At 41.1% G+C, this 6,000-nt stretch overlaps 1 protein-coding gene across 4 annotated transcripts in view; it reads left to right on the top strand.

The window, feature by feature from the left end:
• The window catches only part of RERE (arginine-glutamic acid dipeptide repeats), a 426,753-nt gene that overhangs the window by 91,913 nt on the left and 328,840 nt on the right, over nt 1-6,000 (top strand). The gene's annotated exons all lie outside the window — the stretch shown is intronic.

Here is a 6,000-nt window from a genome sequence, read left to right as displayed (position 1 = left end):
CCCCCTCTTTTTTTTTTTTTTTCTTTGGCGGTACGCGGGCCTCTCACTGTTGTGGCCTCTCCCGTTGTGGAGCACAGGCTCCGGACACGCAGGCTCAGCGGCCATGGCTCACGGGCCCAGCCGCTCCGCGGCATGTGGGATCTTCCCGGACCGGGGCATGAACCCGTGTCCCCTGCATCGGCAGGCGGACTCTCAACCACTGCGCCACCAGGGAAGCCCTTTCCCCCTCTTCTTAATGTTAAGACAGGAAGGTGAGAGGGGACTGGAGTTGACTAATTGCCTTTGCTCTGGCAAAGTAGTTTCCCTTAGAGAACAGGCCCTTGTTATGGAGAATGAACTGAGCTATTTCAAAATGGTTATTCTCCCCTCCCCCTGCCAAAACTACTAGGGGATTTTTCTCTGATCTTCATGTGAGAACCTGGTGGGTGTTCCTGAATCTGGACCTCCAGGAGTTTTTAACTCTCAAGCTAGTGCTTACTCAGAGTTTGGAAATTTGTCAAAATTACCATTTAAGCGTTCCTACCAGTTAACTGGCTCTCGTAGCTTTGCTTCAGGTCAGCTGATCTTGGCTGTGTGGCTTTCAGTATTTTCCGTCTCTCCAGATTTTCGAGGTGGTGTGATTTTAGTTCTCTGATGGATCTAAGAAAAGTAATTGATTTCAGTTTTTTTAGCTTTTTTCTTTTCGTGAAGATGGGAGTAGTGATTTCCAAGCTCTTTTTATAAGAGTCAGGGCTGAAATTGGAAGTCTGGTGTCCACGGGTCTTTGCTTAAACAAATAACCTCTAGGTGATTCTGATGAATGCTAATGGTTGAGAACCACTGATTTAGCCCAATTTCCTCATTTTACAGATGAGAACACTAAAGTCCAAAGAGGGGAAATGATTTTTCTAAGATTATGCAGAGTCCAAAACCTAGACTAGAATCTGGGTCTGTTGGCCAGATCATCTTCGTACTGTTTTTTCTATTTACATGTAGTTCCCTTCAAAGGGATTAATCATATTTCATATTGAAGGTTGTGGGAAATACCTTCATTTTGATGGTTCACTGATTTAAATCCTTGATATTTACCTCAGATTCATTCTGGGATCTGGTTTATAATTATACTCATTGTTGTAGCTATTGTGAAGCTCGCTTGAAATGTTCCCTTTGATATCAATCTCAGACTACCTCAGAAGTGAGCCCTTAATGCAGCCCGGCTATGAGTAAAATAGTGTCTAAAGGAAAACCCTGGAGTTCTTCATTCAGTCTTTCGGAAAGCCTAATGTGAACCATTTATGGGGCATGACTCAGCTGCATCTGTCACTTCTTCCTTCCCATACATTCCCATAATTTTATTTCCTTAATTTTTGGTATGGAGTGGATAGCAGCTGTAAGCCTGTTTTCTCCAAACCAGCCCCTCTCCTGTGCTTGCGCATCTGACATGCTTCTTAATCTCAGTCTGGGGAAGCCTTGGAATATTTGTTCTAGAGCAGGACCTGGCAGACTTTTTCTGTAAAGGGCCAGATAGGTAATATTTTAGCCTTTGCAAGTCATGTGATCTTTGTTGCAACTACTCAACTCTGTTCTTTTAGTGAGAAAGCAGCCAACCTCATGCAGTATGTAAGCGAACGGACGTGCCTGTGTTCCATTAAAACCTTATTTACAAAAACAAGCTGCTGCCCATGTTCTAGAACTTCTAGAAATCCTGTTTTCACTTTTATGTGCCAAAGGATGCTGTTTTTTTTTTTTTTTTTTTTTTGTGTGTGTTACGCGGGCCTCTCACCGTTGTGGCCTCTCCCGTTGCGGAGCACAGGCTCCGGACGCGCAGGCTCAGAGGCCATGGCTCACGGGCCCAGCCGCTCTGCGGCATGTGGGATCTTCCCGGACCGGGGCACGAACCCGTGTCCCCTGCATCGGCAGGCGGACTCTCAACCACTGCGCCACCAGGGAAGCCCTTTTAAATTTTTATTTATTTATTTATTTATTTATCTATCTATCTATCTATCTATCTATTTATTTATTTATTTATTTATTTATGTTTTTGGCTGCGTTGGGTTTTAAACAAGTTTTGAGCAGGGTTGAGACCTTATGGTCTTGTGTGAATGTAGATTAAAACAAGGGGGAAAAAACCCCACAAACCTGGTTATTTACTGTAACAGCGAAGACAGTCTGTACTGCCAGTGGTGCGTGGTAAAACATGTCTTTTAATAAGTTCTTAAAGATAAAAAATAGGGGCTTCCCTGGTGGCGCAGTGGTTGAGAGTCTGCCTGCCGATGCAGGCGACACGGGTTCGTGCCCCGGTCTGGGAAGATACCACATGCCGCGGAGCGGCTGGGCCCCTGAGCCATGGCCGCTGAGCCTGCGCATCCGGAGCCTGTGCTCCGCAACGGGAGAGCCCACAACGGTGAGAGGCCCGCGTACCGCTAAAAAAAAAAAAAAAAAAAAAAGATAAAGAATAATAGAAAATCTCAAGTTATGGTGTGTTATAGGTGCCTATGGAGTTATTAGGTTAGAGGGATGGTTTTAATTTACTTGGAGGCCTTGGTAGGTTGCTTCTTGCATGCTTGGAAAATATGGGTATTGGTGTTTGTGCTCTGCAGCTCACACAGGTCTTGGTTGCCATGGCTTCTCATTAGCTCCTTAAGATCCCTTTAGGGCTCTGGTTGCCAGGCTAGTGAAAGGGCAGGAGTTGCTAGGAGCTGAAAGGACAGTTGCAAGCTGAGAAGTAGCCCCAGGGAGCACTGGCTATTTGGGGCCAAGGTTTGTATGTTATGTCAAAGGTATGAACTTGAAGTTTTGTTAGAGAGAACTCCTCGCTAACTGGGTTAATTTATATATGCTACAAGTCATCTTTGTTTCAGAGATCTCAGCAATTTGAATTAATTAAAAAAATTTAAAATGCAGATTATAAAATTCTGTTTTGGGTGATTTGTTGTCCTTTGGGAAGTACTTCTGACCTTTAATAATGGTGGGTAATTGAAATAAGTTTTAGTAATGACTGCTACCAATCCATTTAAAAAGGTCAGTCTACAGTATTAGAATACTGGAAGCTTGCTTATTAATTAGAAGGGTCTTATGATTAGAGTTTAATTATTACGGGCTAAAGAGAATATCACAAGGAGACTCTAGAGGGCAGTGTAACTCAGCATGTTCATGCTTCTGGCATTAAGTTTAGCTTTGGAAAAATAACCTATGTGTTCTGAACTCTTTCCCCACTACACCGTGTTCCAATTTGGTAGAATGTGAGTTTTGGAAAGAAGTGCTCTGGTTTGGCTTGGAGAGGTTACTTAGATAATATATCATAATTATTGGCCCTAGAGAATATCTATGCTTGGTTTAAAACACATTGGCTTAGAAAACCCGGAATTCTCTTATTGATTCAACTAAATTGAATTGAGTTTGCTTTTCAGGCATTTGTGGAACATTAAGCAAAAGGAATGGTATATCTTGTGTTTTCAAATATTTTTTGAGTAGGAAGTAATGTACCCTCTATTAGAGTTCAGACAAGTGAGAAGAGTTTGACTTATTCTGACACATTTAAAACATCTCTTGAAAGTAGAAGGTTGCAGCCGGATGCTTGATTGGCAGATGTCTGAATCAGTGTTTAACTTTTCAAATGTATGCATTTAGCAAGATCCAAAGGCCAATCATTCTTTTACTTTTACTTTTTTTTTTTTTTTTTTTTTTTGCGGTACGCGGGCCTCTCACCGCTGTGGCCTCTCCCATTGCGGAGCGCGGAGCACAGACTCCGGACGCGCAGGCCCAGCGGCCACGGCTCATGGGCCCAGCCGCTCCGCGGCGTGTGGGACCCTCCCGGACCGGGGCACGAACCCGCGTCCCCTGCATCGGCAGGCGGACTCCCAACCACTGCGCCACCAGGGAAGCCCACCTTCTAATTTTTAAACTTCCATATATTGGGGGGAAATCTATATTTTTGACTCATTTACACGTAAGTCATCAAATGTGGTTTCGAAAAAACTGTTTTGAAGTCTAAGGAGCTTTTGGGTCATTAAAATTTTTTCTCCCTTAAAAGCAAAAACTGGGAATCACAAAGGACAAAGTAATGCATCTCCTAGAATTTTAGATTTGAGATTTAAACTATTAAATGTAAACGTAGGAAACTGATTTTGTGATCGCGTTTCCTGGTGTTACTATGCTGTGGAAATTAGTATGTCCAGCCGTTAAGTGTGACACATGTACATCTGGGATTTTGAGCTTTTCATTTAAATTTTGACCTATTAGAATGACCTTAAAAATCTACTTTTTTTAAGGTTTTCATTATCTGATCTAGTATAAGTAAAGTTTTCCATTCATGGTTAAAATGAATGCGTTTGGTAGAGCACTTTGAAATTCTTGGAGGAAAGGCCTTATGTAAGTGCAAATACTGCAAATTTAAGAAACATATTATGGGGATTCTTTTCCTAGTGTTTGTTCACATTGGTTTGTTCACATTGGTTTATAGATATCAACCAAAGGATCTTCTTTTTGTTAATTGTCTTGTCTTGTCTAGTTATTTATCTTTCCATTGCGTTCTACTTCAGGTTGGGTAAAATCGTTATTTTGACCTAGTTCTTTGGAAAGAAATAGATCAGAAATTATTTAAACGATAGTGTTCCTCACATTTTGAATAATGTTAAGACTGAAATACTTTTGGGAAACAGGTTTAAGTATCGTGTATTAGCTTTGATTACTGGCATTGGGTATTAGCTTCACCTCTTGTATCACCTGAATACGCATCTTTTTTTATTTTAATCACGTAAAATAATATATAATACTATTCATGTGTATAAAATGTATAACACCTCAGAGCTTTCACCTGAAATTATGTATTTTAAAAAATTTATAAGAATTGGTATGGTATGTAGGTAAACACAAGAGCTTTTTTTTTTTTAAAATGAAATTAGTAACAGAGAGTGTTCTTTGGAGAAGGTTTGAGGTTATTAGTTTACACTGTATCTAGAAATAGAAGGTAACTTTTTCTTTTTAAATAAATTTATCTATTTATTTATTTTTGGCTGCCTCGGGTCTTCTTTGCTGCGTGTGGGCTTTCTCTAGTTGCGGCGAGTAGGGGCTACTCTTCGTTGCGGTGCGCGGGCTTCTCATTGCGGTGGCTTCTCTTGTTGTGGAGCACAGACTCTAGGCACGCGGGCTTCAGTAGTTGTGGCACATGGGCTCAGTAGTTGTGTCTCACGGACTCTAGAGCGCAGGCTCAGTAGTTGCGGTGCACGGGCTTAGTTGCTCTGCGGCATGTGGGATCTTCCTGGACCAGGGCTCGAAGCCGTGTCCTCTGCATTGGCAGGCGGATTCTTAACCGCTGTGCCAGCAGGGAAGTCCCTTTTTTTGGTTTGTTTTAGTCTAGCAAATTCACAGCCCATTTACTTTGGTGTAGATAGTATTACTCAGTTTCTTTTAAAAAAATTTTTAATTTGTTAAAGTCTCCTGGTAGTTTGAAATATATATGAGAAATTTTCCTTAACCTAAGATTTAAATACTGTGTAAGTTTATTCTATTCAGTTTATGTATTCTATTCAATATATACGCTCAATTTATTACTCACACTTTTGAAAACTTCCCTATGTACAGTACCTTATCCCCATCCTTTGGAATAAATTTTTAGTTACTGTTTTCCCCCAGCTTCCCCCAACCCACTGTTTCGGTTTCTCCAATTTACCCATTTCTCCAGTTTACCTGTTTCGTTCTCCATTTTGTTGATTTTGTTTTTTTCCCCTTTGATGGCAGTGGCTCCTTTTGCTCAAGAGAAAAAATTTCTCAAGTCTGATTATAAAATGTCTTGAATTGTCTGTCTAAATGTTTTGTTTTCTATGGATACACGTCTTTGGTTATTATGTAAGAGAATCACAAGTTATGGTTATATGGCAATTTCAGATCTGGGATATTTCATGAAATAGAGATGTCAGCTGGTCAGTGCCAGCAGGAATTTACTTTCCAGCTCCAGATCTGCCCGTCACAGCATATTTTCTTTGAAAAACCACACCCCTTCTGGCCATGTTGCTGTCCATT

This window comes from Delphinus delphis, chromosome 1 (assembly GCF_949987515.2).
Source record: "Delphinus delphis chromosome 1, mDelDel1.2, whole genome shotgun sequence".
NCBI classification, from domain to species: Eukaryota; Metazoa; Chordata; class Mammalia; order Artiodactyla; family Delphinidae; genus Delphinus; species Delphinus delphis.
This window is presented reverse-complemented; position numbering and strand designations above follow the sequence as displayed.